At 42.6% G+C, this 27,917-nt stretch overlaps 1 protein-coding gene and 1 long non-coding RNA gene across 3 annotated transcripts in view; one reads left to right on the forward strand and one right to left on the reverse strand.

Moving 5' to 3' along the window:
• Positions 1-27,917, forward strand: part of LOC110501609 (NALCN channel auxiliary factor 1-like) — a 158,744-nt gene that overhangs the window by 114,978 nt on the left and 15,849 nt on the right. The gene's annotated exons all lie outside the window — the stretch shown is intronic.
• The window catches only part of LOC149972836 (uncharacterized), a 100,801-nt gene continuing 75,426 nt past the window's right edge, over positions 2,543-27,917 (reverse strand). Inside the window, exons 3-4 of one of the 2 annotated variants that reach the window (XR_016490588.1) lie at positions 6,445-6,535; positions 2,543-5,588 (exon numbers count right to left, since the gene is read on the reverse strand). This is a non-coding gene — a long non-coding RNA (uncharacterized LOC149972836). The remainder of the gene's footprint in view (positions 5,589-6,444; positions 6,536-27,917) is intronic. The other variant, XR_016490589.1, reaches the window with a different exon arrangement.

The raw sequence follows: 27,917 nt of genomic DNA on the forward strand, positions 1-27,917 counted from the left end.
TCGGCATGGTTGTTACCAACTTTGTCACGACCAGGTCATTTGGAGTGTCCCTTGACTTTCTTCCAATCCACCTGTATGTTGTGTTTGGTGATGAGGTCATCACAAGCTAGAATGAGCTCTTTGTTTTTCACTTTTCCACTTGAAGTGGTCAACAGTTTTTAGACTTATAACTAATATAACTCTTATAACTGTAGAGTACACACGCAGAGGTTGTACGTCCGCCTAGATGCAGAGAACGTGTACCGCCAACACATTTCACCTGCGGGTCATTTGAGTTTGGAAGATGTCAACAGTCTTTAGACATTGCTTCAGGCTTGTTTTCTGAAACATAAAGAAGAATGAGACCTTTCTCTCAGTGGACTGTAGAATCATGCAGAGCTGGTTTGCGCGTGTGACCGATTGTGCTCCCTTCGTTGTTTTTTCTTTTTTATTAAATATGTTATTGTCCGGTTGAAATATTATCGATTATTTAGACAATTAACAACCTGAGGATTAATTCTAAACATCGTTTGACATGTTTCGACAAATTTACCGGTACTATTAGGATGTATTTGTCTGCATGTTTTGACCGCCTTGGAGCCAGTGGATTACTGAACAAAACGCGCCAACAAAACTAAGTTTTTGGGATATGAAGAGGGACTTTATCGAACAAAACAAACATTTATTGTGTAGCTGGGACTCTTGTGACTGTAACCATATGAAGATCTTCAAAGGTAAGTGATTCATTTTATCGCTATTTTTGACTTTTGTAATTCCTTTACTTGGTTGTAAAATGTTTGTATGCTTTTTTTAAGTGGGGGGCTGTCCTCAGATAATCGCATGGCATGCTTTCGCTGTAAAGTGTTTTTGAAATCTGACAAAGCGGCTGGATTAACAAGAAGTTCATCTTTAAAACGATGTATAACACTTGTATTTTTTATGAATGTTTATTATAACTATTTCTGTATTTTGAATTTGGTGCTCTGCAATTTCACCTGATGTTGTCGAGGTGGGTCGCTAGCGGAACGCCTGCGCCAGAAAGGTTAACTTGTGCATTTCCACATTCGTATCCAAGTCTGTAGACAAAACCTGCGGGCTTGTGTCTAGAATGAGCGGTCCCTGGACAGGGATTTGAGTGAGGGCAAGGGGTAATGGGAATGTTGACGTCCTCTCGAATTGCATGAGTTGGGGCCAGATCTTCCAATTTATCTTTTCTCACACACAGTTCATCGGCTAGCAGTAGCTTATCTTTTTCGGCTTTCAATGCCAACTCCCCTGTTCTCTCCACCTGTGCCTTGAACTCCCCAGCTTCCTGCTCGTGCCTCTGCTGGGCACTGAGGTATTGGGCCACTGTCCATCTCTGCTGGTGGGCATAGTTCAGGGCTAAACTGGAGAGAACCTTCACAAAGCCTATGCCTGATGCTCTATTTTGGAGAGCGTCTGTCTCAATGTCAGCAATCTTTCCGTGGGTGAAGATCCACTAATTAGAGGGGGAATGGGTGGAAACCCAGCTGATGGCTTGCTCATTGTTATGATTATCATTTATTTAAATTTATGTCAAGTTTGGGTTTTGAGTGTAAAGCTGCAGACACGATTTAAATCAGTTTATAAACATCAATGAATCATCAAGACTGGGCCTGTAATGTGGAAGTTGGTTATTAATGAACTTGCCAAAGCATATTTAATTGATTAATCAATTTGAATGATAAATCAAACCTGTAAAGGATATTTGGGAATTAAAATGTAATTAACCTGAAAGAATTGCTGTATCTAAGTTAATGTGGAAAAGTTTAACAATGTCACATTGGTTGGAATACATCAGTTTGTCTATTATCCCAATAAATGACCTGGAAAGGTAGTATGGAAATGTAATTTATGTATTAAATTGAACGAGACAATGCTATCCAATCATTTGAGACTAGTTAGATACCATCCAGTGCAACCTGAATTATTTAAGAACAATTACTGGTGCTTTTTCACCACCAGTGGTCACTGTTAACACAAGCTAAAATCGACAAGGTACCAGTAAATGTAGAATTTCACAATGGTGTTAATGTCTCCCTAAACACCATCGAGCTGGTAAAAAAGATTTAATTGATTTATCAATTTGAATGATTAGTCAACCCTGTATAGGCTAAAAGGAATTAACTTTAATTCATCTGAAATCGTTGCTTTATATAGGTTAAGAGTGAAAATGTTTAACAATGTCTCATTGGTTGGAACAAATCTGTCTGTGTATTATCCCAATTATTGACCTGAAAAGGTCAATTTAACTTCTGTATTAAAGCTTCTTATGGCTTAGATCCCGCAAACGGGATCGATATGACAACAGCCAGTGAAAGTGCAGGGCGCCAAGTTCAAAACAACAGAAATCTCATAATTAAAATTCCTCAAACATAGAAGTATTTTACACCATTTTAAAGATAAACGTGTTGTTAATCCCACCACAGTGTCCGATTTCAAAAAGGCTTTACGAAGAAAGCACATCAAACGATTATATTTGATCTGCACCTAGTCGCAGAAAAACACAGCCATTTTCCAGCCAAAGAGAGGAGTCACAAAAAGCAGAAATAGAGATAAAATGAATCACTAACCTTTAATGATATTCATCAGATGACACTCATATGACTTCATGTTACACAATACATGTATGTTTTGTTCGATAAAGTTCATATTTATATACAAAAATCTCAGTTTACATTGGCGCGTTACGTTCAGTAATGTTTTGCTTCCAAAACATCCAGTGATTTTGCAGAGAGACACATCAATTTACCGAAATACTCATAATAAACATTATAAAAGATACAACTGTAATGCTTGGAACTTTAGATAAACTTCTCCTTAATGCAACCGCTGTGTCAGATTTCAAAAAAGCTATACCGAAAAAGCACACCATGCCATAATCTGGGTACAGCGCTCAGACAACAAATCAAGCCATACAGATATCCACCATGTTGTGGAGTCAACAAAGTCAGACATAGCATTATAAATATTCACTTACCTTTGATGATATTCATCTGAATTCACTCCTAGGAATCCCAATTCTACACTAGATTTTTGATTTGTTCGATAAAGTCCATCATTTATGCCCAAATACCTCCTTTTTGTTTGCGCGTTTAGTACACAATCCAAACTCACGACGTGCGTGCAAGTCTATGCGAAAGTCCAGAAGAAAAGTAATATTACAGTTCGTAGAAACATGTCAAATGAAGTATAGAATCAATCTTTAGGATGTTTTTATCATAAATCTTCAATAATTTTCCAACCTGAGAATTCCTTTGTCTGTAGAAATGCAATGGAACTCAAGCTAACTCTCACGTGAACACGCGTGGTCAGCTCATGCCACTCTGCCAGACCTCTGACTCAATCCCCTCTCATTCCCCCCTCCTTCACAGTAGAAGCATCAAACACGTTTCTAAAGACTGTTGACATCTAGTGGAAGCCTTAGGAAGTGCAGTTTGACCCCATAGACACTGTATATTCGATAGGCAAAGAGTCGAAAAACTACAAACCTCAGATTTCCCCCTTCCTGGTTGGATTTTTTCTCAGGTTTATGCCTGCCATATGAGTTATGTTATACTCACAGACATCATTCAAACAGTTTTAGAAACTTCAGAGTGTTTTCTATCCAAATCTACTAATAATATACCTGGGCCTGAGTAGCAGGCAGTTTACACGGGGCACCTTATTCATCCAAGCCACTCAATACTGCCCCGAGCCATAAGAAGTTAATTTGAATGAGACAATGATATCCAATCAGTTGAGATTTGGATATCATACAGTGTAATCTGAATTATTTAACAACAATTACTGGCGAGTCTTCACCAGAGGTCACTGATAGCGCACTCCCGCCCGGCGTGGGAATTCACTTTGAACAAAGGGGAAAACAAAAACGGCTGCTCCCCTCTTTGTTATCTTAGCATCCCTTTGTTAGCTTAGCATCTGGCACAATGCTTAGCTTCCCTTATGCGGGATTTCCAGTTCGCCATATGAGGAAAGTTCCCTCCAACAAGGGAACACGCCCCAACCGTTAAACTCTTCACATTACTAAAACGCGAGAGATAGAGACATAATGACTTCGCTTTGGTCAAACTAATATATCTACTCAAATTTCCATAATGGCAGGCTCCTATGTCCTCTGCTCTAGAAATTGCTTATGACCGAGTCTGCTCGCTCCTGAAAGCGATAGACAGATATAACACTATGTTGGGCCAAGCTAGTAGTATTCTCAGAATGCCTGCAGCGGCTGGTACATATTCCCTAGCTCGTAGCTTTCAGTAAACCCCCCCACACACACTGACTTTCATCAGATATACAACACAGGGGTGGTTCACTCTTTACCAGGATCTGGGTGTAAAGGAAAACCACACATGCTATTCTCAACAATAATCCTGCCTATAGCTATTATGTGTACACAATTGGTATGGAATTAACCCAATAGTGTGGCCTAGTTTTAGCTTAGATTCCTCACACGGGGCACCAATATGTTGTGACGTTGTATTGATTAATCTGACAACTGCTGCTCATCGGATGATTAACGGTTTATACTTACTTGATTAAATTAATCAGGCAATTATTAACTCATTAATATTATCCTCTTAGAGATCCCCCCCTACTTTGTGCAATTTCCGCCTGAAGACATACCCAAATCTAACAGCCTGTAGCTCAGGCACAGAACCAAGGATATGCATATTCTTGGTACCATTTGAAAGAAAACACTCTGAAGATTGTGTAAATGTGAATTGAATGTAGGAGAATATAACACAATAGATCCGATTTAGATACAAAAATACAAAACTTATGTTTTTTTTCATTGTTTTATCATCATTTTTAAAATGAACAAGATAAAACAAACATTCAGATAGGATGATGGGGACAATTTCAGTGAAAAATATAAGAGGGCAACAGTACTTGTACAAAGTTTCAGAATGATAACTTCCAAAATGAGTGTGCTACATGACATTTATCATGAAGTCACCTAGGCGTCCCACACAAGTAGCCCAAATGTACCCAAGTGGCCAAATTGGTGAAGGTATACATTTTGAAACAAATGACTATATACAAAATACCAAAATGGTATTCTAACACACACACACCCAAAAATTGAGAAAAATAAATGAAAAAAAAAATAGATTAAAAATATATATATATTGATAAAAAAATATATTTAAAAAAATATATATCTACACATTTACAAAATAGCATGGGTAACTATTTACACACTTTCAATATTTGGAAGACCCTCAGTCCTCTATCAAATCAAATCTATTTATATAGCCCTAGCCTAAATGCCCAAACAGCAAGCAATGCAGGTGTAGAAGCACAGTGGCTAGGAAAAACTCCCTAGAAAGGCAAAAACCTAGGAAGAAACTAGAGAGGAACCAGGCTATGAGGGGTGGCCAGTCCTATTCTGGCTGTGCCGGGTGGAGATCACAGTGGTTGTAGAGGGTGCAACAGGACAGCACCTCAAGAGTAAAAATGAACAGTTTAGGGTTCCATAGCCGCAGGCAGAACAGTTGAAACTGGAACAGCAGCAAGGCCAGGTGGACTGGGGACAGCAAGGAGTCATCATGACAGGTAGTTCTGACGCATGGTCCTAGGGCTCAGGTCTTCCTCCGAGAGAAAGAGAGAATTAGAGAGAGCATACTTAAATTCACACAGGACACCGGATAAGACTCCCATTCGGAGTCAGTGTCACTGTGAAAGAAAATGTTCAGTTAGAATAGTTTCACATATGAACCCTGTATCAACAGGTATAATAAACAGATATATATATATAGAGTACAGGGAAAATAAGGTTGAATATATTATTATGACCTGCTAGATCTACTGTCTCTTTTATATTATGACATTTCAGCTAGATCTACTGTCTCTATTATATTATGACAGACCAGCTAGATCTACTGTCTTTATTATATTAAAACAGACCAGCTGTATCTACTGTCTCCATTTCACTTTGGCCATTGTTGTGGGCCTGCCCTCCCCTCAACAGCCTCAACATAGGCTATTTCATGTGGGTTGGGGTGGGGCGGCAGACACACGCATCTCACATTTCATGACATTACATGTTTATATATTGCTTCTAAAATTAAAAAAAAATCACAAATAATATTTAATATCATTAATTTCAAACAAGGGCATTAGCATGATAAGTACTTACCAGTCCAAAAAACCTATTGTCCCAAAGTCCATTTATTGCATGTTAATGTTCTGAGGCCAGTTCTCCATAGTGAGAGGACAAAGGAATTTTGTCTGCTGCCTTAAGATTTACAGTGGCCTCTCTTATCTCTTTACCTCTCCTCTCATTACCTCTGTTTTTTCTCTTTCCTCTCATTGCTATTCTCTCTCCTCTCTTTACCTACTCTCTCCTCTCTTTACCTCCTATCTCTCATCTCTCCTCTCTTTACTTCTCTATCGCTGCTCTCTTTATAAATAAATAAATAAGACCTTTTTTGGTAATGTTACCTGTTTGGCGGGCCACCCTAGCCATGCATTGTTGTGTGTGCAGGAACTAGGAACTCTTGTCCCTGCTCCAGAGCTGTAGTTGACTGTGACACTGGCAGACAGGAATCAGATGAACAATTAAAGATTCCTGGAATTGGCCTCCTTTAAATATTAAATAACGTGGTTGTTTACTAAAAGCATCCTGAACTCCAAATTGAAGCATCAACCACCCATGATCAATGCCGTTTCATTACTGCAAGATCGACTGTGTGTGTGTTCTGTCTGTTTGTATGATGTAAGTGATATACTTTGCAGTGTGTGTGGGTGTGTGCAGGATTGGGAGTAACTGATTACAGGTAATCAGTTGTTACCAGCAAAGATATTGTAATCAGATTACAAATACTTTTGAAAAACTAATTGATTACTTATTGGATTCATTTTGAATTCAGAAAGGATGTTAGGGAAAAATACATTTTGAAACATTTCTGTTTTCTCTGTGACATTCAGTTCAGCAATGAAAAAAGGTGCAAGATAAAGTTCGTTCCAGCTGAGCAAGTCTGACCAGAAGTCAGAGACTACTATAATGACACACCATATGCATTAGATGGATATTTTTTTGTCTTCTTGTGATGCCTCTTAAGACAAAAGTAATCCAAAAGTAATGGAAAGTAATCAGATTGCGTTACTAAATTTGGGTAATCCAAAAATTACGTTACTGATGAACATTTTTAGACAGAGAAAACAAAAAGATGATTACTTGACACATTGGAAAGAATTAACAAAAAAACAGAGTAAACTAGAATGTAATTTGGCCCTAAACTGAGCGTACACAATGGCATAACACCTGTACAGACTAGCCTTGCTATTGAGAAAGGCCACAGTAGGCAGACCTGGCTCTCAAGAGAAGACAGGCTATGTGCACACTGTCCACAAAATGAGGTGGACACTGAGCTGCACTTCCTAACTTCCTTCCAAATGTATGACCATATTAGAGACACATTTCCCTCAGATTACACAGAACCACAAAGTATTCAAAAACAACCCCAGTTTTAACTCCCAAATATATTGGGTGAAATACCACAGTGTGCCATCATAGCAGCAAGATTTGTGACCTGTTGCCACAAAAAAAGGGCAACCAGTGACGAACAAACACCATTGCAGACATTATTTTAACAGTTTTGGAAACTTCAGAGTGTTTTCTATCCAAATCTACTAGTTATTTGCATATCCTAGCTTCTGGTCCTGAGTAACAGGCAGTTTACTTTGGGCACGCTTTTCATCCGGAGGTGAAAATACTGCCCCCTACCCAGGAGAGGTTAATCCAGGCCCTGCAGTGCCTAGCTCCACTCCCACTCCCCAGGTGCTCTCATTTGTTGACTTCTGTAACCGTAAAATCCTTGGTTTCATGCATGTTAACATTAGAAGCCTCCTCCCTTTGTTTTATTCACTGCTTTATCATGCTCTGCCAACCCGGATGTCCTCGTGCTGTTAGGTGACTTAAACTGGGACATGCTTAACACCCCGTCCATCCTACAATCTAAGCTTGATGCCCTCAGTCTCACACAAATTTTCAATGAACCTACCAGGTACAACCCCAAATAGATATCATCCTAACTAACCTGCCCTCCAAATACACCTCTGCTGTCTTCAACCAAAATCTCAGCGATCACTGCCTCATTGCCTTTGTCCATAATGGGTCTGCGGTCAAACAACCACCCCTCATCACTGTCAAACGTTCCCTAAAACACTTCAGCGAGCAGGCCTTTCTAATCGACCTGGCCCGGGTATCCTGGAAGGATATTGACATCATTCCGACAGTAGAAAATGCATGGTTATTCTTTAGAATTGCTTTCCTCACCAACTTAAATAAGCATACCCCATTCAAATAAAATTGAACCTGGGACAGATATATCCCTTGGTTCACTCCTGACCTTGACCAGCACAAAAACATCCTGTGGCGTACTGCATTAGCATCGAATCGCCCCCGCGATATACAACTTTTCAGTGAAATTAGGAACCAATATACACAGGCAGTTAGGAAATACATTTTCATCCTGTAGCACAAACTCCAAAATGTTCTGGGACACTATAAAGTCCATGGAGAATAATAGCACCTCCTCCCAGCTGCCCAAAACACTGAGGCTAGGAAACACTGTCACCACTGATAAATCCATGATAATTGAGAATTTCAATAAGCATTTTTCTAGGCGGGCCATGCTTTCCACCTGGCTACCCCTACCCCATTCAACAGCCCTGCACCCCCCACACTGCAACTATCCCAAGCCTCCCCGATATCTCTTTCACCCAAATCCAGATAGCTGATGTTCTGAAAGAGCTGCAAAATCTGGATCCCTACATATCAGCCGGGCTAGACAATCTGGACCCTCTCTTTCTATAATTATCGACAACATTTTTTGCAAGCCCTATTACTAGCCTTTCAACCTCTCTTTCGTATCGTCTGAGATCCCCAAAGATCGGAAATCTGCCGCGGTCATCCCCCTCTTCAAAGGGGGAGACACTCTAGACCCAAACTGCTACAGACATATCTATTCTACCCTGTCTTTCTGAGGTCTTCGAAAGCCAAGTTAAAAAACAGATCACCAACCATTTCGAATCCCAACGTACCTTCTCCGCTATGCAATCTGGTTTCCGAGCTGGTCATGGGTGCACCTCAGCCACGCTCAAGGTCCTAAACGATTTCATAACCACCATCGATAAGAGACAATACTGTGCAGCTGTATTCATCGACCTGGCCAAGGCTTTCGACTCTGTCAATCACCACATTCTTATCGGCAGACTCAACAGCCTTGGTTTCTCAAATGACTGCCTCACCTGGTTTACCAACTACTTCTCAGACAGAGTTCAGTGTGTCAAATCGGAGGGCATGTTGTCCAAACCTCTGGAAGTCTCTATGGGGGTGCCACAGGATTAAATTCTCGGCCCGACTCTTTTCTCTGTATACATCAATGATGTCGCTCTTGCTGCTGTTGATTCTCTGATCCACCTCTATGCAGACTTCACCATTTTGTATACTTCTGGCCCTTCATTGGACACTGTGTTAACTAATAATAAAAATGTATTTTATTTATTTTACTCCTTTGCACCCCAGTATCTCTACTTGCACACTCATCTTCTGCACATCAATCACTCCCGTGTTTAATTGCTATAGTGTAATTATTTTGCCACTATGGCCTATTTATTGCCTTACCTCCCTTATCCTACCTCATTTGCACACACTGAATATAGACTTTTTCTATTGTTTTATTGACTGCATGTTTGTTTATTCCATGTGTAACTCTGTGTTGTTGTTTGTGTCGCACTGCTTTGCTTTATCTTGGCCAGGTCGCAGTTGTAAATGAGAACTTGTTCTCAACTGGCCTACCTGGTTAAATAAAGGTGAAATAAATAAAAATAAAAATCCTGACACATGCACACACATGCACGCAAGCACAAACATGCAGCATACTGGCTGGCTCGCCTACTTTGCTTGTTGTGTCCGTGTGCTTAGGTATGGAGAGTAGGAGCAGGCAGGAGGATGAGAATGGAGCAACAGTAGGAAATTACTTGTAGCTAGATGCTTTGAGTTATACAGTGCATTCAGAAAGTATACAGACCCCTTGACTTTTTCCACATTTTGTTACTTTACAGCCTTATTTTAAAATTAAGTCATTTTTCCCCCTCTTCAATCTACACACAATACCCATAATGAAAAACATTTTGCACATTTTCAACAAACTTATTTGTATGAACATAACAAGATTCAACAACTGAGACATAAACTGAACAAGTTCCACAGACATGTGACATGTCCCTGAACAAAGGGGTTGTCAAAATCAAAAGTCATAGTCAGTATCAGGTTTGGCCACCAGCTGCATTAAGTATTGCAGTGCATCTCCTCCTCCTACTGCACCAGATTTGCCAGTTCTTGCTGTGAGATGTTACCCCATTCTTCCACTAAGGCACCTGCAAGTTCCCGGACATTCCTGGGGGGAATGGCCCTGGCCCTCACCTTCCGATCCAACAGGTCCCAGACGTGCTCAATGGGATTGAGATCTGGGCTCTTCGCTGGCCATGGCAGAATACGGACATTCCTGTCTTGTATGAAATCACACACAGAACGAGCAGTATGGCTGGTGGCATTGTCATGCTGGAGGGTCATGTCAGGATGAGCCTGCAGGAAGGGTACCACATGAGGGAGGAGGATGTCTTCCCCGTAACGCACAGCGTTGAGATTGCCTGCAAAGTCAACAAGCTCAGTCTGATGATGCTGTGACACAGGCCTCGTGTAATGCTCATTCCTTCGACGATAAATGTGAATTCAACCATTACCCCTGGTGAGACAAAACCGTGACTCGTCAGAGAGGAGCACTTTTTGCTTGTCCTGTCTGGTCCAGCGACGGTGGCTTTGTGCCAATAGGCGACGTTGTTGCCGGTGATGTCTGGTGAGGACCTGCCTTACAACAGGCCTACAAGCCCTCAGTCCAGCCTCTCTCAGCCTATTGCGGACAGTCTGAGCACTAATGGAGGAATTCTGCATTCCTGGTGTAACTCGGGCAGTTTTTGTTATCATCCTATACCTGTCCCGCAGGTGTGATGTTCGGATGTACTGATCCTGTGCAGGTGTTGTTACACGTGGTCTGCCACTGTGAGGACGATTAGCTGTCCGTCCTGTCTCCCTGTAGCGCTGTCTTATGCGTCTCACAGTACGGACATTGCAATGTATTGCCCTGTTCACATCTGAGGTCCTCATTCCTCCTTGAAGCATGCCTAAGGCACGTTCACACAGATGAGCAGGGATCCTGGGCATCTTTATTTTAGTGTTTTTCAGAGTCAATAGAAAGGCCTCTTTAGTGTCCTACATTTTCATAACTGTTATCTTAATTGCCTACCGTCTGTAAACTGTTAGTGTCTTAACGACCGTTCCACAGGTGCATGTTCATTAATTGTTTATTGTTCATTGAACAAGCATGGGAAACAGTGTTTAAACCTTTTAAATAAAATCAAATCAAAGTGTATTTGTCACGTGCGTCGAATACAACAGGTCCAGCCTCTCTGGAGTGAAATGTTTTCTTACAGGCTCCAACCAATAGTGCAAAAAAAGACATTAGGTGAATAATAGGTAAGTAAAGAAAAAAACAACAGTAAAAGGACTGTGTAACGGGTTTCTTCTGGTGAAAGAGAGACCGACCAAAATGCAGCGTGGTTAGTTTTGTACATCTTTAATAAAGATGAAAGTATAACAATCTACAAAACAAGCAACGTGAAAAAAAAAAAAAACAGTCCTATCTGGTGCCACAAAGACAGGAACAATCACCCACAAGAGACCTAAATAATATGGCTGCCTAAATATGGTTCCCAATCAGAGACAACGATAAACTCCTGCCTCTGATTGAGAACCACTCTAGGCAACCATAGACTTACCTAGAGTACTACTCTAACCACAGTCCCATAACTACAAACAACCCCAGACAAAACAAACCACATAAATCCCCATGTCACACCCTGGCCTCACCAAAATACTAACGAAAACACAGAATACTAAGGCCAGGGCGTGACAGACAGGCTAAATACGGTGGGGCAAAAAAGTATTTAGTCAGCCACCAATTGTGCAAGTTCTCCCACTTAAAAAGATGAGAGGCCTGTAACTATGACAGACAAAATGAGAAAAAAATATCCAGAAAATCACATTGTAGGATTTTTAATGAATTTATTTGCAAATTATGGTGGAAAATAAGTATTTGGTCAATAACAAAAGTTTATCTCAATACTTTGTTATATACCGAGGTCAAACGTTTTCTGTAAGTCTTCCCATGGTTTTCACACACTGTTGCTGGTATTTTGGCCCGTTCCTCCATGCAGATCTCCTCTACAGCAGTGATGTTTTGGGGCTGTTGCTGGGCAACACGGACTTTCAACTCCCTCCAAAGATTTTCTAATGGGTTGAGATCTGGAGACTGGCTAGGCCACTCCAGGACCTTGAAATGCTTATTACGAAGCCACTCCGTCATTGCCCGGGCGGTGTGTTTGGGATCATTGTCATGCTGAAAGACCCAGCCATGTTTCATCTTCAACGCCCTTGCTGGCTTTGCTGGCTTTGTTACAGTGCCTTGCGAAAGTATTCGGCCCCCTTGAACTTTGCGACCTTTTGCCACATTTCAGGCTTCAAACATAAAGATATAAAACTGTATTTTTTTGTGAAGAATCAACAACAAGTGGGACACAATCATGAAGTAGAACGACATTTATTGGATATTTCAAACTTTTTTAACAAATCAAAAACTGAAAAATTGGGCGTGCAAAATTATTCAGCCCCTTTACTTTCAGTGCAGCAAACTCTCTCCAGAAGTTCAGTGAGGATCTCTGAATGATCCAATGTTGACCTAAATGACTAATGATGATAAATACAATCCACCTGTGTGTAATCAAGTCTCCGTATAAATGACCTGCACTGTGATAGTCTCAGAGGTCCGTTAAAAGCGCAGAGAGCATCATGAATAACAAGGAACACACCAGGCAGGTCCGAGATACTGTTGTGAAGAAGTTTAAAGCCGGATTTGGATACAAAAAGATTTCCCAAGCTTTAAACATCCCAAGGAGCACTGTGCAAGCGATAATATTGAAATGGAAGGAGTATCAGACCACTGCAAATCTACCAAGACCTGGCCGTCCCTCTAAAATTTCAGCTCATACAAGGAGAAGACTGATCAGAAATGCAGCCAAGAGGCCCATGATCACTCTGGATGAACTGCAGAGATCTACAGCTGAGGTGGGAGACTCTGTCCATAGGACAACAATCAGTCGTATATTGCACAAATCTGGCCTTTATGGAAGAAGAAAGCCATTTCTTAAAGATATCCATAAAAAGTGTTGTTTAAAGTTTGCCACAAGCCACCTGAGAGACACGCCAAACATGTGGAAGAAGGTGCTTTGGTCAGATGAAACCAAAATTGAACTTTTTGGCAACAATGCAAAACGCCATGTTTGGCGTAAAAGCAACACAGCTGAACACACCATCCCCACTGTCAAACATGGTGGTGGCAGCATCATGGTTTGGGCCTGCTTTTCTTCAGCAGGGACAGGGAAGATGCTTAAAATTGATGGGAAGATGGATGGAGCCAAATACAGGACCATTCTGGAAGAAAACCTGATGGAGTCTGCAAAAGACCTGAGACTGGGACGGAGATTTGTCTTCCAACAAGACAATGATCCAAAACATAAAGCAAAATCTACAATGGAATGGTTCAAAAATAAACATATCCAGGTGTTAGAATGGCCAAGTCAAAGTCCAGACCTGAATCCAATCGAGAATCTGTGGAAAGAACTGAAAACTGCTGTTCACAAATGCTCTCCATCCAACCTCACTGAGCTCGAGCTGTTTTGCAAGGAGGAATGGAAAAAAATGTCAGTCTCTCGATGTGCAAAACTGATAGAGACATACCCCAAGCGACTTACAGCTGTAATCGCAGCAAAAGGTGGCGCTACAAAGTATTAACTTAAGGGGGCTGAATAATTTTGCACGCCCAATTTTTCAGTTTTTGATTTGTTAAAAAAGTTAGAAATATCCAATAAATGTCGTTCCACTTCATGATTGTGTCCCACTTGTTGTTGATTCTTCACAAAAAAATACAGTTTTATATCTTTATGTTTGAAGCCTGAAATGTGGCAAAAGGTCGCAAAGTTCAAGGGGGCCGAATACTTTCGCAAGGCACTGTACTTTGGTCCCAGCTCTCTGCAGGTCATTCACTAGGTCCCCCCGTGTGGTTCTGGGATTTTTGTTCTTGTGATCATTTTGACCCCACGGGGTGAAATCTTGCGTGGAGCCCCAGATCGAGGGAGATTATCAGTGGTCTTGTATGTCTTCCATTTCCTAATAATTGCTCCCACAGTTGATTTCTTCAAACCAAGCTGCTTACCTATTGCAGATTCAGTCTTCCCAGCCTGGTGCAGGTCTACAATTTTGTTTCTGGTGTCCTTTGACAGCTCTTTGGTCTTGGCCATTGTGGAGTTTGGAGTGTGACTATTTGAGGTTGTGGACAGGTGTCTTTTATACTGATAACAAGTTCAAACAGGTGCTATTAATACAGGTAACGAGTGGAGGACAGATGAGCCTCTTAAAGAAGAAGTTACAGGTCTGTGCGAGCCAGAAATCTTGCTTGTTTGTAGGTGACCAAATACTTATTTTCCACCATAATTTGCAAATAAATTAATTAAAAATCCTACAATGTGATTTTCTGGATTTTTTTTCTCATTTTGTCTGTCATAGTTGAAGTGTACCTATGATTAAAATTAAAGGCCTCTCTCATCTTTTTAAGTGGGAGAACTTGCACAATTGGTGGCTGACTAAATACTTTTTTGCCCCACTGTATAGTAGCGAGGCTATAAAAGTATCGAGGCTACATACAGACACCGGTTAGTCATGCTGATTGAGGTAGTATGTACATGTAGATATGGTTAAAGTGACTATGCATATATGATGAACAGAGAGTAGCAGTAGCGTAAAAGAGGGGTTGGTGGGTGTTCAGGAGTCTTGTGGCTTGCGGGTAAAATCTGTTGAGAAGCCTTTTTGTCCTAGACTTGGCACTCCGGTATCGCTTGCCATGCGGTAGTAGAGAGAACAGTCTATGACTGGGGTTGCTGGGGTCTTTACAGTGAAGATCTGTGAATTTATTTGGATTTTTATGAATTTTCTTTGAAAGATCGGGTCCTGAAAAAATGTTGTTTCTTTTTTTGCTGAGTTTATAATCCTTTACCCAGTGCTTTGTTGAAGCACCTTTGGCAGTGAATATAGCCTTGAATCTTCTTGGGTATAACGCTACAAGCTTGGCACACCTGTATATTGGGAGTTTCTCCCATTCCTCTCTGCAGATCCTCTCAAGATCTGTCAGGTTAGACGGGGAGCATCTCCTCACAGCTATTTTCAGGTCTCTCCAAAGATGTTCAATTGGGTTCAAGTCTGGGCTCTGACTGTGTTGTCTTGGCTGTTTGCTTAGAGTCGTTGTCCTGTTGGAAGGTGAACCTTTGCACCAGTCTGAGGTCCTGAGCTCTCTGGAGCAGGTTTTCATAAAGTATCTCGCTGTACTTTGCTCTGTTAAACTTTTCCTTTGATCCTGACTAGTCTCCCAGTCCCTGCCGCTGAAAAACATCCCCACAGCATGATGCTGCCACCACCATGCTTAACCGTAGGGATGGTGCCAGGTTTTCTTTGGCATTCAGAGTTCTGTCTTGGTTTCTTCACTCCAGAGAAACTTGTTTCTCATGGTCTGAGAGTCCTTTATGTGCCTTTGTCATGTGCCTTTTACTGAGAAGTGGCTTCTATCCAGCCACTCTACCATAAAGGCCTGATTGGTGGAGTGCTGCAGAGATGGTCGTCCTTCTGGAAGTTTCTCCCATCTCCACAGAGGAACTGGAGCTCTTTCAGAGTGACCATCGGGTTCTTGGTTACCTCCCCGACCAAGCGGTCAAAATGAGAAGCGATCTGAATACTTTCCAAATGCACTGTATATGCTGTGAGGGAACTGTAACCTGAAATATCCTGGCAGAGACATCAGCACCATGGACAGCTCACACTCAGCACAAAGTGTGTGTGTATGAGTATTATGGTGTGTGTGAGAGACTGTTATGTAGGAGAGAAGGAGGGTTGATATTTCATGTTGAGTAGTCATGTTGGTGCAGCAGCAGCCTGCATGGACCAGAGAACTACAGCAGTACTGTGTTTCCATCCCCAGGGAAAATATATATGGTCCTACAGGGGACAAGGCTTTAAACCCACATGGAATTATGCTGTAATTCTGGAAGGAGGGGAATGGAGGAGAGAGGAGGGTAGGGGAGAGGAGTGGACTCTGTCTGACTCCTTGGAAGACAGCAGGGTCATGACTCAATCTGCACTAACCCCGCTCAGCAGAACATAACTGGGTTAGACAGACAGACAGAGACAGAGAGAGAGAATGAGAGGGGTGAGAGAGAGCAGCTGTAAGGTGCCCCAGATATTGTGTGCCTCATTTCAGGAAGTGTGTGTGTGTGTGTGTGTGTGTGTGTGTGTGTGTGTGTGTGTGTGTGTGTGTGTGTGTGTGTGTGTGTGTGTGTGTTGAGGGGGGTCTAGATACAAGCTGCTAACACACACTTACACAGATGCACACCCTCGCACACACAGATGTGACCGCACGCACGCACACACAGACATCTGCTTCACAAAATATTTAAGGGCCTAAATCCGGTTTAATTTTTAACAAGTTTCATCTGTTCTCAGAGGGAGAGTGGAGAGGCAGAGAGAGACACAACTAGAGAAAGAACGAGAGCGGTATCCTCCGAAGACCAATATCTCATTAAGAACCCTTCTGTAGTCACTGTGCGCTGTGAGAGAGCAGTATTGGGGCGAGAGAGGTAGGAACAGACCTGCCATTATAAATAAAACTAGCTCACCTCACAGCTCTATTAAAGAGATACATTAGTGCAGGGCCTGGGAGCCCGCAGTCTACCCAGCTAACAAAGAACATTCCCAGAATGTTCGGAAATGTTTTCATTTAGATTCTACTGTTTGATAACATTACACTCACAAACCTGTTAGACTATTATATAATCAGCCATTGTGTTCCAGAAATACTGGGATAATATCAAAGGAAAACATTGATATTTAATTCTAATAAGAGTTCAAGGAAAGCTCCCCTGCAGAGCTACACGTTTACACCCTGGAATGTTTTTCGGAGGTAACGTTCAGACAACTCTGTGTTGAACATCTAGGTTAGCTTGTCTAGTCTTCCAGCCTTCTTTAGTCTGGCCTCGTCTGTTTCTAATACACATCCTTCAAACACAAGCTTTCTCTTCAAATGACTACCTAATCCATCAGTAACTCTCTGGGAAATAAAAAGCAGTAGCTGGCATTGAAGAAGATGAAGATTGCTGCAGCACAGTATCCTGCAGAAAACTGGTCTGCAGCCTAAAAGTCCCTTTATGCTGTAGCCTATTATTAATACAAACTCCTCTCCAGCTATACAACACGTTCATCTAGTAATTAAACATAGAGCTGGTATTGATTTTCTCTCTTTCCCTCACTGCAAGGGGCTGTGTGGGTGTAGGAGTGTGTGTGTAGGACATGGGTACACAGACTCTAGCCACGTGCTCCCACAGGGAGAACAACATGTCTCTGAGCTTATAAGCTGCATGGTCTGCTCATGTCTCTGAGATTGTATCTAGCAGTACTCTGCTTCTCTTTGTTTGAGAGGCACCAGGACTTACCTACATGCACACAGACAGACAGACAGACACACACACACACACTACTCGCTTGCCTGTAAGCTCGGCCTTGTGCGACCCACTGCTGTTTGTTATTTTGCTTTTCTGCCCTCTGTACTGTTGTACTGCTGAGTGGTTTCACCTCAGAGCTTAGAGAGCTTAGAGAATGTTGCCGCAGCTTTCAACGTGTCACACAGACCTGTTTGCTTTCAGATTTCCATCTGTGAACTCTCTGCTCTCTGGCTCTCTGTCTTCCTTCTCCCTTCCTTCATCTCCTGCTCTCCATCTCTCTCTTCTTTCCTCTTCATTTATTATCACTCTCTTGGCTCCTTCCTTCCTTCCTTCCCTATCTTCCCTCTCTTTAGCTTTCACCCCATGTTATAGTATCTGTACACACTCTCTCTCTCTCTCTCTCTCTCTCTCTCTCTCTCTTTCTTTCTCATTCTGTCTGTCTCTCTCTGTCTGTCTCTCTCGCTCTCCCTCCCTTTCTCTCTTCCTCCCTCTCTATTTCACTTTGTTAGAGTTCTAGTCTGTAGACCTGTGTGAGTTGTATTCTATTTCCGGCGCTGTTGGCAGCAGGAATATGTGCATATTTAGACTACTGCATGTATTTGTCTGTCTGACCTCCGTCCTGTTCCATATTCATGCTGCCTGTTTCCAACCCTCTGGCATCTCACCGCTGAATAACCGTCTTCCCAACGTAACTCCATTATTGTGTGATCTGTACATATCATTACCACCACAGCTGGCCAATAGAGGATAATAATCATAATGATGTGGCTTGGTAGTTTGGCAGGGAAATGCTTTTTCTCTTCCACTCTTTTAATGTAAGACTGTTTTTTCTGGTATTTTTTACCTGTTACTTTTTCCGCTGGAACCATACATTTTAAATGAATTGTTAAAGAAAGTGGGTTTATCCACACCTCTGTTCCATTAAAGAACAGCTATCTTTGATTTCTCCTCCCATGGAGCCCTCCTTCCTCCCCCCACTCCCTAACACAGCGATAAACTTCTGTGACATCCTCCTTTCTATTAGACTTTATTTGGTGTAACTGTGTCAGTGATCACCATGTCAGATGAACATTGATGCCAATGTGTTCCACATCATGAGTAAACTAAACATGTCAAGGGAAGAGTCTGTCAAGGTGTGTGTGTGTGTGGTGTGGTGTGTGTGTGTGTGGGGGGGGGGGGGGGGGGGGGGGGGGGGGCTTCTGTGACAAACAGTCCAGGTTTTGATTATGACCATTATGTGAGTGAAGCAAGCCAACTTACAAGCATTTTCTCTTGTCTCATTACAGCAGAGTGGAGCAGAGTGAAATACAGTCTCTGTTATATCCAAGTATGTAAGTGATATTGTTTTTTGACGAGTGGTACTGCATCGGCGTAGTGCTTGTTGCAGTGTTGAGTGCAGTAGTAATACCACAGAGTAAGTATATGGATTTCTGCTGCTGCTGCTATTGTTTAGTGTGACTTCAGGCCCAGAAATGCAAACAGCATCTCATGGATTAATGTAGGGGAGTATAGGAGTTATTTGAGAGTTAGATAACTAGTCGATTACTGTGTGACTGTGCAATGTGTTTGTGTGTGTGTGTGTGTGTTTCAGTGGTTTAGCGTATGTGTGTGCTTGCATGTAGGGGATGTGTTTGTACGAGACTAATTGTCCTTCAAGTGATGTTGAAAGTTTATACACACACACCCAAACACATCACTCTATTGCCTGTAAGATACACTCAGCCTTGTGCGAACCATTGGCAGAGAAATGCAGTGGAGCATGGAGCTACACCCAGGAGGCCCAATGAGACCAGGGGCTCCATTACTAATCCCACCCTCCAAAAGCCTCCACTGGGGCAGCGGGCTGAAAGGCAGCTGGTTGGCTCAAATGCACCAGTTGCAGGAGAACAATTCTATAAAGCCTGTAATGTAAATAGTCAAATAGTCAAAGATAGAATCTTGAATATATACAGTTGAAGTCAGAGGTTTATATACACTTAGGCTATTTTTCAACCACTCCACAAATTTCTTGTTAACAAACTATAGTTTTGGCAAGTCAGTTAAGGCATCAACTTTGTGCATGACACAAGTAATTTTTCCAGCAATTGTCTACAGACAGATTACTTCACTTATAATTCACTGTATCACAATTCCAGTGTGTTAGACGTTTACATACACTAAGTTGACTGTGCCTTTAAACAGCTTGGAAAATTCCAGAAAATGATGTCATGGCTTTAAAAGCTTCTGATAGGCTAATTGACATAATTTGAGTCAATTGGAGGTGTATCTGTGGATGTATTTCAAGGCCTACCTTCAAATGCAGTGCCTCTTTGCTTGACATCATGGGAAAATCTAAATAAATCAGCTTTTTTTTTTTTTTTTACCTCCACAAGTCTGGTTCATCCTTGGGAGCAATTTCCAAATGCCTGAAGGTACCATGTTCATGTGTACAAACAATAGTACGCAAGTATAAACACCATGGGACCACGCAGACGTCATACAACTCAGGAAGGAGACGTGTTCTGAACGTACTTTGGTGCGAAAAGTGCAAATCAATCCCAGAACACCAGCAAAGGACCTTGTGAAGATGTTGCAGGAACAGGTACAAAATTATCTATATCCACAGTAAAACGAGTCCTATATCGACATAACCTGAAAGGCGGCTCAGCAAGGAAGAAGCCACTGCTCCAAAACCTCCATAAAAAAGCCTGACTACGGTTTGCAACTGCACATGGGGACAAAGATCGTACTTTTTAGAGAAATGTCCTCTGGTCTGATGAAACAAAAATATAACTGTTTGGCCATAATGACCATCGTTATGTTTGGAGGAAAAAGGTGGATGCTTGCAAGCCAAATAACACCATCCCAACCATGAAGCACAGGGGTGGCAGCATCATGTTGTGGGGGTAATTTGCTGCAGGAGGGATTGGTGCACTTCACAAAATAGATGGCATCATGAGGCGGGAAAATGATGTGGATATTTTGAAGCAACATCTCAAGACATCAGTCAGGAAGTTAAAGCTTGGTCTCAAATGGGTCTTCCAAATGGACAATGTTGTGGCAAAGTGGCTTAAGGACAACAAAGTCAAGGTATTGGAGTGGCCATCACAAAGCCCTGACCTCGAACCTATAAAAAATGTGTGGGCAGAACTGAAAAAGCGTGTGCAAGCAAGGAGGCCTACAAACCTGACTCCGTTACACCAGCTCTGTAAGGAAGAATGGGCCAAAATTCACCCAACTTATTGTGGGAAGTTTGAAAGCCTACCCAAAACTTTTGACCAATGTTAAACAATTTAAAGGCAATGCTACCAAATACTAATTGAGTGTATGTTAATGTCTGACCCACTGGGAATGTGATGAAATAAATCACTCTCTCTACTATTATTCTGACATTTCACATTCTTAAAATAAAGTGGGGATCCTATCTGACCAAGACAGGGAATTGTTACTAGGATGAAATATTAGGAATTGTGAAAAACTGAGTTTAAATGTATTTGGCTAAGGTGTATGTAAACTTCAACTCTATCTGCACTCTGGACTGTGGACTGTGGTGAGACAACATCAAAAGGAGAAAGAGCAGGAGAAGAACAGAGCACTAGAGGAGAGGATCAGACTGCTGGAGGAGAGGGTGAGTGGATGGCGTGTGTCAGAGAACAACCCATTAGAGGGGTGTCCACCCCCGCAGAGAAGCCAGTAGAACAGTCCACCCCAGACCCTGACCATAGTGTCGACATCACAGCAGGACAGACAAATGAAGATCCCAAGCCCAGGGGATCCAACCCCCTCTGAGTACCCCCCCCCCCCCCCCTACACAAGCCACGTATTGTACTACTTATGGACTGAAACGGGAAATATACTGTTTACAAGATATTAAACTTTTTCCCAAACACAGATTGTCTGAACTCTGGTGTCCTACCCCAGCGCGCCTTCTGTCTGAGGACATACTAGGGTCACCCAGCCACATAATAATACACACAGGCACAAACAACCTGAGAGCACAGCATGAAAGGGTGGCCACAGCACTCGAGGGGTGATTGAAAAAGCTTCTTCTACTTTCCCCAAACGCACAAGTGGTTATCTACACCTTGCTACCACAAAAAGACTTCTCCCTGCTACCATACAACGGGTAAACACAAGTATTTCTCGTGACTGTGACTCAAAACCAAATGTTTTCCTGGCCCACATGGCTCCACCCTAGACTTGAACAGCCTATACAACCAGGTCCACCTATACATGGCAGCAATGCCCACCTTCACCCGTACCCTAAAAGGATATCCCCCTCAAACGCAGTCCAAACACTTCACACAGGAGCAAGAGATCAAAAGACACGCCGCCCAGACAAGCGAGAACCCCCTTCAGACCTACACATAGAGGACCCACGCCTAGAGGACCTACATCCAGACCACAGCAGCACCAGCCAAATCCACCGCCCCCCCAAGTCAACCATGCCCACACACCATTTAGGCTCCCTCAGATCACACCAATGCCCCCCCCCCCCCCCCAAAGAGGACCTCAACATGGAAGTCACAGTTACGCCCAGGCCGTGAGCAGGCAAACAGGCCCAATCCCCACTCTTACACTAGCCCAAGCCAATGGCATGTACCAGATGCTCTGCTCACACTTACTGGTCTGATGCCAAACCACACGACCAACAACATTGGACACTTTATGGAAAACAAAGCCTTCACTATCTCATCCTGGAATATTCAAGGCCTGAGGTCATCTGCCTTTGGCATAAAGAGCAGGAACCTGGACTTCACCAAAGAAATCGGAAATACAGACATTGTCATACTAAAATAAATATGGCATAGAGGAGACGGACACACTGGTTGCCCTCTAGGTTACAGAGAGCTGGTAGTCCCATCCACCAAACTACTTGGTGTGAAACAGTGAAGGGACTCAGGTGGTATGCTAATTTCGCATGGAGCAGACCTAAAGTGCCGGAGAGAGCATACATGATGGTACCCTTCCCCGGCGCGTTCAGCTCCAGCCGTAGGACGCCAACCCAAGGGACGATCCCCGGGGTCAGGAGAGGACCGGTCACCCCTGCTGATGTGCGGGAACCTGTCGCCAGCTGGGACGCGGTAACCTGACAGACCAGCTGAGGCAGGGGAGCCTGGCGATCCGGCTGAGGCATGAGAGTCTGACGAGCCGGCGGAGGCAGGGAAGCCTGGCATACTGGCTGAGTCATAAAAGCCTGTAGCAGCTCCCAGACCCAATGCCATTCCACCTGACACAAAAAAACACTCCCTGATGCTTCCCTTAGGTGAGGCGTCATTCTGTAATGATGTGCCCTGAGAGTCGGGAAGCAAGTTCAGGGAGTGAATGTTTTCATAAATAAATTAATCATAATACAACAACAAGATACACAAACCACGCACAGACAGGAAAAATGAACAATGATGCCTGGGGAAGGAACCAAAGGGAGTGACATATATAGGGCAGGTAATCAAGGAAGTGATGGAGTCCAGGTGAGTGATGACGCGCAGGTGCGTGTAACGAGCAGCCTGGTGTTACAAACTTCTAACAATGGTGAGTCGAGGAGTCAAGCGCAGAGAGCAGGTAATTCAGTACGTGGATATTTTATTCCATAGACTGTGGAACCACGACATGCAAAACACCAGGGCGCATGAAACAACCCGTCCCAAAATACAACGGACTAAACTGTCCGGAAAAATACTGATAACACTCATACATAGATAACAGGAAACAAGCCCGCACAAATATCCAGCAGGCCTAGTGCCCTTAAATAGCCTACAAACAAACACTAACTCAAAACAGGTGTACCCAATTAAACCCAATAAACAGAATCAAACGAAAAGGGAATCGATGGCAGCTAATAGGCCGGCGACGACGACCGCCGAGCGCCGCCCGAACAGGAAGAGGCACCATCTTCGGCGAGATTCGTGACACCTGGTGACATAGAGGCCGGAGAGGGAGCACACGTGACACTATCCAAAATGGAGATCTATGGGTAAACCAATCTGTTTGGCCCTTTAACCTCTCTGATCTCCCAAACCCGGATCCGGTATCGTGACTACAGCCTCAAGCTCATTACCATAACGCAAATGAAATGAAATAAATATGCCATCTCGCAAGCTTAGCCTTTTGTAAACAACACTGTCATCTCAGATTTTCAAAATATGCTTCTCAACCATAGGAAAACAATAATTTGTGTAAAAGTAGCTAGCTAATGTAGCATTTAGCGTTAGCATTAGCGTTAGCATCCAGCACGCAACATTTCAACAAAAACATAAAAGCCTTCAAATAAAATAATTTCCCTTTGAAGAACTTCTGATGTTTTCAATGAGGATACTCTCAGTTAGATAGCAGATGCTCAGTTTTTCCAAAAAGATTCTTTGTGTATTAGAAATAGCTCCGTTTTATACATCACATTTGGCTACCAAAAAAAAACGAAAATTCAGTCCTCAAAACGCGAACTTTTTTCCAAATGAACTCCATAATATTGACTGAAAACATGGAAAACGTTGTTTAGAATCAATCATCAAGGTGTTTTTCACATATCTCTTCATTGATATATCGTTCTTGGACACATGGTTTCTCCCCTATATCAAATGGAAAAGTACAAGCAGCTGGCAATTGCGCACCGAATTCCACGCAGGACACCAGGCGGAAACTTGGAAAATGTAGTCTCTTATGGTCAATCTTCCAATGATATGCCTACAAATACGTCACAATGCTGCTAAGACCTTGGGCGAACGACAGAAAGTGTAGGCTCATTCCTTGCGCAATCACAGCCATATAAGGAGACAATGGAAAACAGAGCTTCAGAAATTCTGCTAATTTCCTGGTTGATGCATCATCTTGGTTTCGCCTGTAGAATGAGTTCTGGGGCACTTACAGACAAAATCTTTGCAGATTCTGAAACTTCAGAGTGAATATGCATAGTCGAGCATCTTTTCGTGACAAAATATCGCGCTTAAAACGGGAACGTTTTTTATCCAAAAATGAAATAGCGCCCCTAGAGATCTAACAGGTTAATAAACAACGGACATGAAACAGAACAGGAACAGTGTCTGGAAAGGGGAAAAATAAAAACATAAATGCTGATTCATGGAACAAACTTCCATAACAAAGCCATCATCTACAGAGTGATTAACCTGGAGAAGAGCCCTAAGCAAGCTGGTCCTTGGGCTCTGTTCACAAACACAAACAGACCCCACAGAGCCCCAGGACAGCAACATAATTAAACCAAACCAAATTATGAGAAAACAAAAATATAATTACTTGACACATTGGAAAGAATTAACAAAAAAACAGAGCAAACTAGAATGCTATTTGGCCCTGAACAGAGAGTACATAGTGGCAGAATACTTGACCACTGTGACTGACCCAAACTTAAGGAAAGCTTTGACTATGTACAGATTCAGTGAGCATAGCCTTAAGCAGACCTGGCTCTCAGGAGAAAACAGGCTATGTGCACACTGCCCACAAAATGAGGTGGAAACTGAGCTGCACTTCCTTACCTCGTTCCAAATGTATGACCATATTAGAGACACATATTTCCCTCAGATTACACAGATCCACAAAGTATTCATAAACAAACCCAATTTTGATAAAAACTGGGTGAAATACCAGCGTGCCATCACAGCAGCAATATTTGTGGCCTGTTGTGTGTTTGTGAGAGAGAGAGAGAGAGAGAGATCTTTCATTCATTCAGTTTTTTCATCATGATGTTTTGTGTAGTATTTTAGTCTTGTTTGCTTTCAGGCCTAGTAAAACGGAATCAGAAATGTAGGGTGTGTGTTATTAGTCCAATATTCCTCTGCTACTTGCAATGGGGATTTTTGCAGATGAGCACATGAATACAAAACTTGCATTGAACCCTGCTGGGAAAGCAGGGCAAACAAACACCCAAGCACACACCCAGGCACACACACATCACACCCAAGCACACACACATCACACCCAAGCACACACCCATCACACCCAAGCACACACCCATCACACCCAAGCACACACCCATCACACCCATCACACCCAAGCACACACCCATCACACCCAAGCACCTACACATCACACCCAAGCACACACACATCACACCCAAGCACACACCCATCACACCCAAGCACACACCCATCACACCCAAGCACACACACATCACACCCAAGCACACACACATCACACCCAAGCACACACCCCATCCTTGAAGCCATGGGCTCAACCAGTGTTGTTTTGTGAATAAGCTGTTAAATTATATAGACAAGTGATTTACTACCCCCCCAGATGGTAGTACACTTTGGAAAAGTGTGGTTAAGCTAGATGCTGCCTGTACCGCTGAGGTGAATATTGATTCATCACTCTTACTCACAGTAGGTTCTTCCTGATAATTATCTTTGTCAAATTAATTATCTTTGTTAGTGTCAGCATGAAAACACTATATAGGAATAACATCACAAAACCTTGATTAATCAAACAGAATCCATTGTTGTTTGTGCATACGTGTCTGTGTGTGTTTGCGTGTATGTTCAGTTATGTGCAGACTATAGTCTCCATACTGTCGAATTCTCTACCCTCTTTTCTGTTCACTTCCTCTTGGTCTCATCTCTCTCCCTCTCTCTCTCTCTCTCTCTCTCTCTCTCTCTCTCTCTCTCTCTCTCCCTCTGTGTGTGTGTGACTGAATCACAGGGTGGTTTTCTCTTATCTTGTCAGTCTAAAGGCTCATGTCTATTGATCTCTATGGTACAGTGAGCCAGTATAGGCAGAGTGACTGACAGAAACCTGGCTGAGCCTATTGCTAGTGTACCGTATGCTCTGTGTTGGAGTCTACAGTGGGTCTTTGTTGCTTTATCAAGCACACTGACTTGACATGGACGCTGACTGGACTGACCACACTGAAGCATTTAGGGGCACGTCTGATAAAGTCACAGTCACCTGAATGAACTCAAATCTTAACGCAACATGTAAAGTGTTGGTCCAATGTTTCATGAGCAGAAATAAAAGATCCCAGAAAAATGTTGTGCTCAAATTTGTTTACATCCCTGTTAGTGAGCATTTCACCTGGTTAAAAAGCATGATCATTACACAGATGCACAATGTGCTGGGGACAATAAATGGCCACTCTAAAATGTGTCTTACAATTGCAGACTACGTGTAACCACGCCAGCCCAGGACCTCCACATCCGGCTTCTTCACCCGCGGGATGGTCTGAGGACGGGGAGGGGGGTGCTGAGGAGTATTACGTCTGTAATACAGCCCTTTTGTAGCTAAAAATGAATTCTGATTAACTGGGCCTGGCTCCCCAGTGGGTGGACCTGGCTGCCAAGTGGATGGATTTATGCCCTCCCAGTCCCACCAATGGCTGTGTCCCTGCCCAGTCATGAGAAATCCATAGATTAGTGCCTCATTTATTTATTTAAATTGATTTCCTTCTGTGAACTGTAACTCAGTAAAATCTTTGAAATTGTTGTATGTTGCGTTTATATTTTTGTTCAGCATAGTTCAGTAATACATTGGTGATGCAGTTTTGGGCTGAGCTAGTTCTGTCCGCGGTACTGAAAGCATCAGATGTGTGTGTGTGTGTGTATGTTTGTTTGTGTGTGTGTGTTTCTTGTATTTAATAAACCCACTCTGTATAATGTGGCCCTTGCTGTGCGGTAATAACATTAGCATGGTTTACACTGACAAATGAGCTGCTCTTATTAAAAGAGGTGAGGATGTGTGTGCGTGCTTCAGGGTTTTGTGTTCCAATAGAACCAATAGGGGAATCTATTCTCAGTTCAGATTTGAAAAATAGCCCTCCTAGGTTGTCATACCCATTCAAATGTAACATGACTGTAATTGAATATGTCCCAGTCAGGCAGTGTATATTGTAGGGCTCTCTGACTCACTTCCATTCCAATCAATGTTGTTTCCTTCTGTGTTTCAGTCAGCCTGCCTGCATACCTGCCTGCAGCCTAGCTAGCTACCCCCTTTGTTACTCTATTGTGTTCACATTGGCTTTGCTGACCACTTTGACTTAATCTGCCCATTCATTCTCTATACACTGGTCCTTTCCTTGAGATTATTAGTTTTAGTTCTGCTACATTTACTGTACACGTGTCTTGTGTCGACAGGCTATGTGCTAGACTGTTAGCCAGTCTTCTCTGACTAAGCTAGCTAGCTCATCTGGCTAAGCTAGCTCATTGCAGGCTGCTCAATACATACACTGTGTTATTGGTTTGTCTAACCTTGCTTTGTGTATGTGATAGTGTCAGTTGATTTGGTAGAGTCAGGTGATTTTATAATGCCAAAAGAACAATGGGATTGTGGTC

This window comes from Oncorhynchus mykiss, chromosome 22, assembly GCF_057628025.1.
Source record: "Oncorhynchus mykiss isolate SJ-2025 chromosome 22, ASM5762802v1, whole genome shotgun sequence".
Taxonomy (NCBI): domain Eukaryota; kingdom Metazoa; phylum Chordata; class Actinopteri; order Salmoniformes; family Salmonidae; genus Oncorhynchus; species Oncorhynchus mykiss.